This window comes from Bos javanicus, chromosome 5 (assembly GCF_032452875.1).
Source record: "Bos javanicus breed banteng chromosome 5, ARS-OSU_banteng_1.0, whole genome shotgun sequence".
NCBI lineage: Eukaryota > Metazoa > Chordata > Mammalia > Artiodactyla > Bovidae > Bos > Bos javanicus.
In genome coordinates, this window is record NC_083872.1 from 99,926,380 (window position 1) to 99,939,164 (window position 12,785).

The following is a 12,785-nucleotide window of genomic DNA, read 5'->3' on the forward strand; positions in this document are numbered from 1 at the left end:
TTTAATGGAAAAAACAAGAAATAACAAGATTTATAGACCTCTCCTTGGGGGCAAGTCTTGGGGGCAAGCCAGGGTGCTTGTGTTCAAGCACACTCCTTAAGAGCAGAGTCCAGGCTTCCCACAGTCCTTCCATCTGTCCCGGTACTTCTACCATTAGCCACAGGTACTTGTTTCCCCCACAAAAGACTCCAGGACTGTCACACCCAATCTGTGGCCTGACCCATTCAATCCCAAGAGTGGGTGTCCATCAGTATAATCTCTCTTTCCTCTGAGGCCCCTCCAAGGGGCACCCGTCCTGACCCAATCACTTCTCTTCCCTGCCTACCTGATTACTTGTGTATCTTTCTTACAGTTTGGGTATACAGGAGTCCTTTTGCCAGTTTCCAGTTAGGTTTCAGTGAGAATTGTTCCACATGTGGATGTATTTTTGACACATTCATGAGAGGGCAGGTGAACTTTATGGCCTCTTACTCTGCCATCTTAATCTGAAAAGTGTTAGTCACTCAGTTGTGTCTGACTCTTTGCAACCCCATGGACTCTAGTTCACCAGGCTCCTCTGTCCATAGGATTCTCCAGTCAAGAATACTGGAGTGGGTTGCCATTCCCTTCTCCAGGTCTTGATCTGAACCTCCTTTATTTACTTGGAATATAGCATGACTCCCTTTTGATCTATAAAATTTCTGCTGAAAAGGCAAATAATAATGTTATGAGAGTTCTCTTGTATATAACCAGTTGCTTTTCTCTTGCCACATTTAGTATTCTCTCTTTGCTTTTAATTTTTGCCACTATAATTATAAGTGTTTTTTTGTGAACCCCTCTGAGTTCCTATTGTTTTGGAACTTCTGTGCTCCTGGACAGGGATATTTGCTCCCTTTTCCAGGTTAGGGAAGTTTTATACTCTTATTTCTTCAAATGAGTTCTCTGCCCCTTTCTATCTCCCACTTCCTTCTGGGTCTCTATGATGCAATTGTTTGTGTACTTGACATTATCCCATAAGTGTCTTAAACGGTCCTAATTTTTGAAATTCTTTTTTCTTTATTCTGTTCAAGTCAAGCAATTTCCACCATTCTCTACCAGTTTGTTCATCTGGGTCATCTAATCTGTTGCTGATTCCCCCATGTGTATTTTAAAATTTTAACTATTGAAATCTCCAGCTCTGTGTTTCTTCTGATATTTTCTAACTCTTTGCTAAAATCTGTGCTCACCCACTCTTCTCCTGAGTTCACTGAGCATCCCCATGATCATTTCCTTGAATTCTGTTAGATAGATCAGTTACCTTCACTTTGTTTACTTCTTTTTCTGTGATTTAACCTTGTTCCTTAATTTGAAACATCCTGTCTCCATCATTCTCTCTGATTCTCTCTATTTGTTTCTCAGTGTTAGGTAGTTTGGTCATGTTTCTGGTTCTTGGAGAAGTGATCTTATATAGGAGATGTCTTATGGTTACAGAGCCATATGCTCTAGAGGTGACTCTGTGTGGGATGCATAGGCCAACTAACTACTACTGGGACACTGGTAGATGTGGTTAGTCCCTGTCTTGTTGGTTATGTTTGCAGAAAACATTTTTCCATGTTGTCATATTTTTTTTTCACTTTTCCAATAGTATCTTTTTGATAGACACAAAGACTTTATTCCCAAGATTTATTGAGACATAATCAACATATAACATTAAGTCAAACATTTTGATTTGATAGATTTATATACTACAGAATGACTACCATCATTGCATTGACTAGTACCTCTGTCCTATCACAGAGGTACCTTTCTTTTTCATGATAAAACTTTCAAGATATATTTATTAGCAACTTCCAAGAATATACTACAATATTATTACTTTATTCATCATGCCGTACATTAGATCTCTAAAACTTGTTAATCTTACCACTGAAAGTTCATTCAGTTCAGTTCAGTCACTCGGTCATGTTCAACTCTTTGGACTCCATGGACTGCAGCACGCCAGTCTTCCCTGTCCATCACCAGCTCCTGAAGCCTGTTCAAACTCATGTTCATTGAGTCAGTGATGCCATCCAACCATCTCATCCTCTGTTATTCACTTCTCTTCCTGCCTTCAATCTTTCCCAGCATCAGGGTCTTTTCAAATGAGTCAGTTCTTCACATCAGGTAGCCAAAGTATTGGAGTTTCAGCTTCAGCATCAGTTCTTCCAATGAATATTCAGGACTGATTTCCTTTAGAATGGACTGGTTGGATATCCTTGCAACTCAAGGGACTCTCAAGAGTCTCCAACACTGCAGTTCAAAAGCATTAATTCTTCAGCCTTCAGCTTTCTTTATAGACCAACTCTCACATCCATTCAAGATTACTGGAAAAACCATAGCTTTGACTAGACTGACCTTTGTTGACTAAGTAATGTCTCTGCTTTTTAATATGCTGTCTAGGTTGGTCATAGCTTTTTTCAAAGGAGCAAGCGGCTTTTAATTTCATGGCTGCAGTCACCATCTGCAGTGATTTTAGAGCCCAAGAAAATAAAGTCTGTCACAGTTTCCACTGTTTCCCCATCTATTTGCCATGAAGTGATGGGACTGAATGCCATGATTTTAGTTTTCTAAATGTTGAGTTTTAAGCCAACTTTTTCACTTTCCTCTTTCACTTTCATCAAGAGGCTCTTTAGTTCTTCACTTTCTGCCATAAGGGTGGTGTCATATGTGTCAGTCAGTCAGTTCAGTCGTTCAATTGTGTCTGACTCTTTGCAACACCATGAACCATGCACGCCAGGCCTCCCTGTCCATCACCAACTCCTGGAGTCCACTCAAACCCATGTCCATTGTGTCAGTGATGCCATCCAACCATCTCATCCTCTGTCATCCCCTTCTCCTCCTGCCTTCAATCTTTCCCAGTATCAGGGTCTTTTCAAATGAGTCAGCTCTCTGCATCAGATGGCCATGAAGTGATGGGACTGGATGCCATAATCTTAGTTTTCTGAGTTGAGCTGTGAGCCAACGTTTTCTCTCTCCTCTTTTACTTCCATCAAGAGGCTCTTTAGTTCTTCTTCATTTTCTGCCATAAGGGTGGTATCATCTGCATATCTGAGGTTATTGATATTTCTCCTGGCAATCTTGATTCCAGCTTGTGCTTCCTCCAGCCCAGCATTTCTCATGATGTACTCTGTATATAAGTTAAATAAGCAGGGTGACAATATACAGCCTTGATGTACTCTTTTCCCTATTTGGAACCAGTCTGTTGTTCCATGTCCCATTCTAACTGTTGCTTCCTGACCTGCATACAGGTTTCTCAAGAGGCAGGTCATCTGTGTATCTGAGGTTATTGATATTTCTCCCAGCAATCTTTATTCCAGCTTGTGCTTCATCCAGACCAGCATTTCATTATCTTTGACTAATATTTCCCTACCTCACACCAAGTCACTGGTAACTATCACTTCTCTGTTTCTCAGAAATTGACTTCTCCAGATTCCACACATATTTGATATCAGGTAATATTTGTCTGTGTCTGTCTGACTTATTTCAATATCAAACTGTCAGGTGTTGCTTTCAGAATATGTAGTTTTGTATTTACCATGCCAAATTCTCTCTTATCATTCTTCAGCTTTAGAAGTAAAATGTCCATTCTTGGCTCTTTGCCCTACTGTACAATTTTTAGAAATACCTTGTTTAGTTCTTGAAAAAAATTAATAATTGGATGTTTATTTTAGTTATACTAAATGTTTATAACAATTTGGGCAGAGTTTGTGTATTTGTAATGTAAGTAAATATTTCAGTGAATTGGTAAGATATTTTACCATTAATTTAGGTCTTCTTCAGTAATTTTCAATAAAACTTCATAATTCTTTACATAGTAATTGTGTTTATCTTTCACTAGATTTATCCTAGGTATTTAATTTTTTCCTTAATGTAAATCACATCATTTTTTAAATTTATACTGGAAGTGAAGCACTCATATAGAAAATAGAACAGCCAATTAATGTATAATGTTTAATTTTCACAAAATAAATATGACTATTTGGGGATACATTGTGTTGCTGCCAGAATATATTTTGAAGTGTTAACTCCCTATTTCCAAATGTGACCTCATTTGGAAATAGATCTTGGTATGTGATCTAGTTAAAGCTAGTTCTTTCTTTAGAGATACGCCTAGAAAATTGTGCTTAGGGATCAGCTCTGCTCACAACCTTATTTTGAACTTCTACCTTCCAGACTGTGAAAAACAAAATCTGTTTTTTCAAGATATTCAAGTTGTGCTGCTTTGTTACAGAAGCCCTAGGAAACAAATACTACATTGATGTAACCAGCACCCATATAATTGAATAATATTCCAAGCACCTGAGAAATGCCTCTTGGACACTGTCTCCAGGAATAACTCCTCATCTTCATAACAGCTATCCATTCCACATCATTATTCCTTTTGGGAATAAATCCCCACTATAGTACATTTTGTCTTAATTTATAATAGCAGAGATTAGATTTACCTGGTTTTAAACTGTATGAATAAATGGAATCTTATAGAATAAACTATTTTGTGTCACTTTTTTTTCCTCAAAATTGTTTGTGATATTAATCCACAATGACATGAACAGACCACATAGATAAAAGAGATACCATAAAGAGATATTCAGCCTCAGAAAGAATAGGAAAATGTAAATTTAAATAATTCAAGATAATCCTTTCTGTTGGTGAAGGTTTTATTGGTAAGATATCTCTTACCTCCTTAAACTAAGAAGATGAACTATTACCTTGATCTTTTGTTAAAAATAAATAGCTAGGTTGTAGTTCTTACCCTAGTTTTCATTTCTTCAAATTTGTTTGAGTGCCAAACAGATATTGTTTTCAAAAGGAATAGCAAGTAATTTGTTAAGATATAAGAGAAGTAAGATTTATTTCATTCTGCTGTACTGGCAATATTTTGAGAAAATTCAAGTTGCATATACTTTTTGAAATCAATCTTAATCTGATGCTTTATTTGCAAAGGAGAAATCTACTACAATGAAACTTCATTTTATTCATATCTGTTTTGAGTGGTTATATTCAAGAAGCATTCATAGGGCAACAGTAAAGATGAGGGAAGGGTCACATTTCAAGTTTGTTATTCACTCAGAACAGTTCAGTTCAGTCACTCATTCATGTCCGACTCTTTGCGACCCCACGAATCACAGCACGCCAGGCCTCCCTGTCCATCACCAACTCCTGGAGTTTACCCAAACTCACGTCCATCGAGTCAGTGATGCCATCCAGCCATCTCATCCTCTGTCGTCCCCTTCTCCTCTTGTCCCCAATCCCTCCCAGCATCAGGGTCTTTTCCAGTGATTCAACTCTTTGCCAGAGGTGGCCAAAGTATTAGTTTCAGCTTAAGCACCAGTCCTTCCAATGAACACCCAGGACTGATCTCCTTTAGGATGGACTGGTTGGAATTCCTTGCAGTCCAAGGGACTCTCAAGAGTCTTCTTCAATACCACAGTTCAAAAGCATCAATTCTTCGGTGCTCAGCTTTCTTCACAGTCCAACTCTCACATCCATACATGACTACTGGAAAAACCATAGCCTTGACTAGATGGACCTTTGTTGGCAAAGTAATTTCTCTGCTTTTAAATATGCTATCTAGGTTGGTCATAACTTTCCTTCCAAGGAGTAAGCATCTTTTAATTTCCTTGCTGCAGTCACCATCTGCAGTGATTTTGGAGCCCAGAAAAATAAAGCCTGACACTGTTTCCACTGTTTCTCCATCTATTTCCCATGAAGTGATGGGACCAGATGCCATGGTCGTAGTTTTTTGAATGTTGAGCTTTAAGCCAACTTTTTCACCTTCATCAAGAGGCTTTTTAGTTCCTCTTCACTTTCTGCCATAAGGGTGGTGTAATCTGCATATGTGAGGTTATTGATATTTCTCCCGGCAATCTTGATTCCTGCTTGTGCTTCTTCCAGCCCAGTGTTTCTCATGATGTACTCTGCATATAAGTTAAATAAGCAGGGTGACAATATACAGCCTGCACATAAAATAGGTTTAAACAATTAAATACCTCACTGGGAATATGACATAAATTAGTCACTCATTCATGTCTGACTCTTGTGACCTCATGGACTGTAGCCCACCAGGCTCCTCTGGCAAATATTTTGGAATACATAGCCATTCCCTTCTCCAGACTATCTTTCTGACCCAGGGTTCAAACCTGGGTCTCCCCATTGAAGGCAGATTCTTTACCATCTGAGTCACCAGGGACATGACATACAAGGTAACATATTCACAGGTTCAGGGATGAGGATGTGAACGTCTTTGAGGGCTGTTTATACACTATCTCCCACAGTCTTCCACTCTTGGGAGGATGAATTTGGAATTCTACATTATGGCCTGTTACTCTTCCTGAGCAAATTCTCTGACCACAGCTCTGATGCTGGCAGTGAATGCATGACATGTTCCTCTTATGTGACAATCTCGCTCTAGGAGATGAGTGTTTGGCAGATGGAAATAAAAGTTTAAGGTGCTCAGTCGTGTCTGACTCTTTGCAACCCCATGAACTATATAGTCCATGGAATTCTCTAGGTCAGAATATTGGCTTGGGTAGCCTTTCCATTTTCCAGGGGATCTTCCTAACCCAGGGATTGAACCCAGGTCTCCAGCATTGCAGGTGGATTCTTTACCAGCTGAGCCATAGGGGAATCCCAAGAATACTGGAGTGGGTAGCTTGCCCCTTCTCCAGGGGATCTTCCCCACTCACGAATCGAACTGGGGTCTCCCATATTGCAGGCAGATTCTGTACCAACTCAGGGAAACCCTGGAAGGGCTATCAGGGAAACCCAGATAGAAGAAGGCAGCACTGGCTGTCGGTATTAGTAACTGTTGTTTAGCTGCTAAGTCATGTCCAACTCTTTATGGCCCCATAGACTGTAGCCTACCAGGCTCCTCTATCCATGGGATTTTCCAGACAAGAGCACAGCAGTTGATCACCATTTCCTTTTCCTGGGGATCTTCCCAACCTAAGGATCAAACCCATATCTTCCTGCATTGTCAAGTGGATTCTTTACCACTGAACCATCAGGGAAGCCTTGTATTAGGAACTACTTCTCTACATTTTCCTAATTTCTCTACAGCCATTTTAATGAAGTGTTAATAGGAGCTGTACTGGAGATACTATACAGGTGCAAATGTCCAAACAGACGGCACCTAGTGTACTCTTTCTTGCAGTCTTAACCAAATTTAAGATACAGATAAGCTTGAAGATTATGGTTTTTATTCTTTGATTTACTACAGTCTGTAGGGTTGCAAAGAGTCAGACATGACTGAAGCAACTTAGCACAGCACAGCAACAAATATTTATTGAGCATCTCCTTATGTCCGTCACTCTTCGAGGGTCTGAGGCTACATAAATGGACAAAACAAAGAAAAGTCACTGTCCACATGGACTGACATTAAAGTGGAAAAATGACAAAGACAGTGAAGTAGTAAATTGTATGTAATAAGTGATCATGAATGCTAATAAGCAAAATAAAGCAGTGAAGGGTATTTTGCAGTCAAAGAATTGGATATTTAAATAAAGAAGTCAAGAAAGGCCTTGGGTCATCCAGATATCATTATATTTTTGCTTTGAGAATCAACTTAATGATCTAAATAGTCTCATTTTCTTGGTTAAAGTGTTTCTTCATCCTTACTATTATAAAATGCCTTTTCCACGGTATAATTACTCTTTATCAATAAAATGCATAATAGATTGACAGGACTGTAATTTCTGTACAAATATTGCTTACTGATGTTATCAAGGGATAGAAAACAAACAAACATTACAAGGCAGGGTAGAAAGAAGGGTAAGGGGAACCTGGGGTGTGTTAATAGTATGTAAAATAGCCCTGACAAAAATGTAGTATGTGTGGAAATTTGTGTGTGTGTGTGTGTGTGTAATACTTAATATTAAACAAATGAAAGAGGATTAAGTATATTTCAGATAAGACAGGACAAGTTCAAAGATACACTGTTTTCTGTTAATGTTTTTCATATGCTTTATCAAGTAACACCACACCAAAAAAAATATTGGTTGGCTCTTAGATGCTATGAAAAATTGAAATGAGAGGTGGTGTAACTCCTAAACTCAGGAAGCATGTACAAGTGAGATACGACCAATAGAATTAAATGCACATAAAAACTGGTAACAGAACACAGAAAGATGACTGCGTGTGAGTGGGTGAAGTGTGCAGCAGGCGACTCTGCTCACCCCGGTAGCTGCACAGGAAGCTCTAGCTCAGCCGAGGCTGTGGTGGACGCTGTGGCTTCCAGGGGAGATGGCACTCAGCCTGTGAGGTCAACATGGGTGGAGGTGATGTTTGCTATGTGGCTGAAACAATGGCCTTTTCCCTGTAAACATGTTAACATATCTTAGCAAAGGAAATACTACAAAGTGGGTGAAATGAGGATGTTTTCCGGGGAATAAAGTGAAGAAGACATCAGTAGAGAAAGTGAGACTGGTCTTAAGATATTCACAGATACTCCAGAAAAGAGAAAGACTACACTTTCATACTTAAAAGCATACAAAACCTGTCCATTCATACACATGTGAAGGCAAATTTAAAGCATAGGAATTATATTAATATGGATTGTATCAAAATTCAGTTAACTTTTTATTAATACTAGTAATTATACTAATACCCCTGAATTAATGGATTATATTCACATGTACAAATGTAAAATTTGGTATTACAATTAGATACACCAACAAGTTAATGACTAAAAGTGACTTTACGAATCTTGCAAATATTGAAAATCTTATTCCACCAAGGAATGGCTTCTTTAAGACTGTAATTGTTTTATTAAACATTGTAAACAGTATGTGTATATTCAGGTCTGTTAGTCCATACAGAGAAGATTACCTGCCCTTTTTTTTCCTGGTTGAAAGTGATGTATTTTAAAAGTATTTGTGTTTTTAACTAGTATAGACCAAAGAATTATATTTTATAAACTTGAAATTTACACACAAGGATAAGATTTATGGAATATTAGTATATAAAAAAGCTGCTTACTTACTTTACTGAATATTTGTATTTAATTCTGTGTCTAATGTTTAGATCTTTGTTTTGATTCCAATTTTCTGAAAACATATTTGTCAAATTTCCTGTTGCCTTAGATAAGTGAAGGTCTTTGAAGTACAAAATCAACTACAGATTCACTGAGAAAGAAATAGAAAATAGAAAAATAGAAAATACAAGACTATATTCCTGAAAGTTTGGGCTAGCAAAGTTTTAAAAATATGTGGTTTAAAATCTAGCTATATTCTAGAAAAAAACCTCTGATCCACTACTGTTGACACTGGCATTTCAGATCATAGGCATGTGTGAACTTGGGAAGTTTGGGAAAAGTTTAGAATTTTCAAAGATTAATAATAAAGTTCAAAAATGTAAAAGAATAGTATATGCTAGTATAAGTTCTGAATAAAATTGCAAAGTGTTCTATTCTCTCATAATATAGAGCAAATTTTTGCATGCCTTTTATTTACTATGTTAGAACCCTGTAAGATTGGAGATTTAATTAATGAAAATCAGCTGTATTGATTTATCATTTGGAGAAAATCTTATTACTGGAAATTTATTTACTTAGAGATGTTTATTGAAAAAGAAAATATTCATTATTAAAATACATTTTGTTACAGGGCTAAGAATTTTTAGACCTGAAAGTAAATATTGCGTTGTTGTTTAGTCACTAAGTCGTCTCCAACTGTTTTTTGTGACCCCCATGGACTGTAGCCTGCCAGGCTCCTCTATCCATGAGATTCTCCAGACAAGAATACTGGAGTGGGTTGCCATTTCCTTTTCCAGAGAATATACCCAACCCAGGGATGGAACCCTAGACTCCTACATTGGCAGGAAGATTATTTACCACCGAGTCACTAGTGAAACCCATTAAAAATAAATATTTTATTAATCTAAATGTTCAGATTGCATATAGCTTTTGTTAGGAATTTTCTGTTTGCTATTTTTCCTCAAGAAATATTCCAGTGATTTTAGCAGGTTTAAATTGGGGCATACAGTTGTCCCTCAGCATCCCTGGAGGATTGGTTCCAGGGATCCTTTGGATACCAAATTCTGCAGATGCCCAAGCCCTTTATATAAAATTGTGTGGCATTTGCATATAATCTCAGCACATCCTACATATACTTTAAATCATTTCTATATTACTTATGATATCTGATTCAATGCACATGCCGTGTAAATAGTTTAAGTACAATGTGGAAAGTGAAAGTGTTAGTCACTCATTCATGTCCCACTCTTTGCGACTCCATGGACCGAAGCTTACCAGGCTTCTCTGTCCATGGAATTCTTCAGGCAAGAATACCAGAGTGGGTAGCTATTACCTTCTCCAGGGAATCTTCCCAACCCAGGGATTGAACCCGGGTCTCTCGCATTGCAGGCAGATTGTTTACCATCTGAGCCACAAGGGAAGTACAATGTAAGCGCTTTATAAATAGTTGCTGTACATTCAAGTTTTGCTTTTTTTGAACTTTCTGAAATTTTGTTTTTCAAATACTTTCCATCAGTGGTTGGTTGAATTTATGGATGTGGAACTCATAGATACAGAGAGCCACTTATATATGAAAAGAATTTGAAAATTGATCAATTTAGTTAATTTGGTTTATACTGATGTATTTCACAAAGATTCTAACTTATACCCTGTTTTGAGGTAGGCATAGGAAATAAGAAAAAACACAGGTGTATCTTTTATACTTAACAGCAGATCTTCTGAACAGAAAAGATGCCAGGCTGTAGTCAAAAAGATTTTCACATCTTTATCTGAAGACTGTCCCTAGTTTGGGAAGATCCCCTGGAGGAGGGCACAGCAACCCACTCCAGTATTCTTGTCTGGAAAATCCCATGGATAGAGGAGCCTGGCAGGCTACACTCCATGGGGTCTCACCGAGTCGGACACGACTAAAGCAACTGAGCACGCATGCATGCCTAAGAACTAAATCAAAGTTTTTGTCAGAAAATAGCAAACATTGTTTCAAAACTGAATTGATATTGTCTGTGGTATTGCCTGTAGTAAGAGAAATTTCTAATCAGCTATTTTAAGAAGATATTGTATTTTTATCAGACTTCATCAAGTTATATTTAAATATATATATGTTATACAATATGGATTTCCCAGGTAGCTCAGAGGTAAAGAATCATCCTGCAATGTACGAAACATGAGTTTGACCCCTGAGTTGGGAAAATCCCATGTGGAAGGAAATGGCAGCCCACTCTAGAATGCTTCCCTGGGAAATCCCATGGACAGAGGAGCCTGTTAGGCTACAGTCCAGAGGGTGGCAAAAGAGTCAGACATGACTTGGTAACACAACATTATGTAATATATATAGGTTATATATTTTTCATATTTAATAAAAAGTTTTATATAAATTAAAATATTTTGTTTTTCCCTTTTTTTTGGACGAGCACGTCATTTAAAAAAATTGTCTTCATTTTTTTTTTTTTTTGCCTTTCTCAAAGATTAAAAATACATTTTCTGTGTTTTATTCCCTTATGTGTGCACATGCTAAGCCACTTCAGTTGTGTCCGACTCTTGGAGACCCTATGGACTGTAGAAAACCATGGGATTTTCCAGGCAAGAATACTGGAGTGGGTTGCCATTCCCTCCTCCAGGGGATCTGCCTGACCCAGGGATCAAACCTGCATCTCTTAGGTCTCCTGCCTAGGTAGGCAGGTTCTTTACTGCCAGTGCAACCTGGGAAGCCCTTTATCCCGTTATACATATACTCCTGTTTAGCATTTCATTTGCCTGATATAGGGAGCTAAGTTTAATTTTCTAAGATGTAATATCTAGTTGTTTAAGCACAATTTATGGAGCGTTCGATTATTTATTTTCTGATTCACTCATTTAAGTAACATGTCTGGTTGTCTACTATGTCAGGACCTAAAATGATAAATGGTAATGGACATATCCTTGGGGAAATTAAAATTGTTGGAGAAAATATATATCAGTCAAATAACTACAGAAATTACTTTTAGCTTTCAGTATTGATTATTACCTCAAAAAAAGGTAAATTATCAACCTGGTACTATGAGAAATAATATACAGGTAACTGACTTAGTGTCGGAGTTCCCTGAAGAGCTCTAAGGGAGTATAGATTGGAACAAGTATTTTACAAACTGAATTGTTTCAGTCAGTTAGGTAAAGAAAAGGACAAAGAATGATTTAGGCAACAATATTAGGATGTGTGAAGACCCAGTGATGTTAAGAAAAATGGTTCATTTAATTAAAGAGGAATGATGCGGCAAGAGCAAAACGATAGAAGAAAGTGTATAACACTTTCAAAGACTAGGCCATAGCAGAGGCAGGCAATTTGAGAATAATTTCTTATTTAAAATAGGTCAAATCTTGTAACTGATCTAGATAAACAAACAGTAAATTGGGGGAATTCCAGATTCCTTACTCTTTCAACAAGTTGAAAAATGGTGACCTTCACTAACATAAGAACATATGTGGGATGATGATATTGTTTACTTTGTTTCATTTTTGAGGTGTGGAGTTTTAGTTGTTACTATTTAGGACATTTGAGGAGATGCTAACTGACAAAGAATAAGTGAACTGAAACCTAAAGAAGAAATCTTCTCAGCATGTGCACATGTGTAAACACATGATTTAAGTAGTAATTGAGACAAGGACGGTGGATGAAGAGACCAAGAAAATATAAAGAAGAAATGGTTAAGAAGAAAGAAGTGGTGAATGGGATTGAATTCTATTAAAAGTTTAACTAAAAGAGAAATAAAGGATCCATTTAGTGAAGCAGAGATCACTTATGATCTAACAGTGTGCTGATGCCGAGGAGTCATTAGGTAGG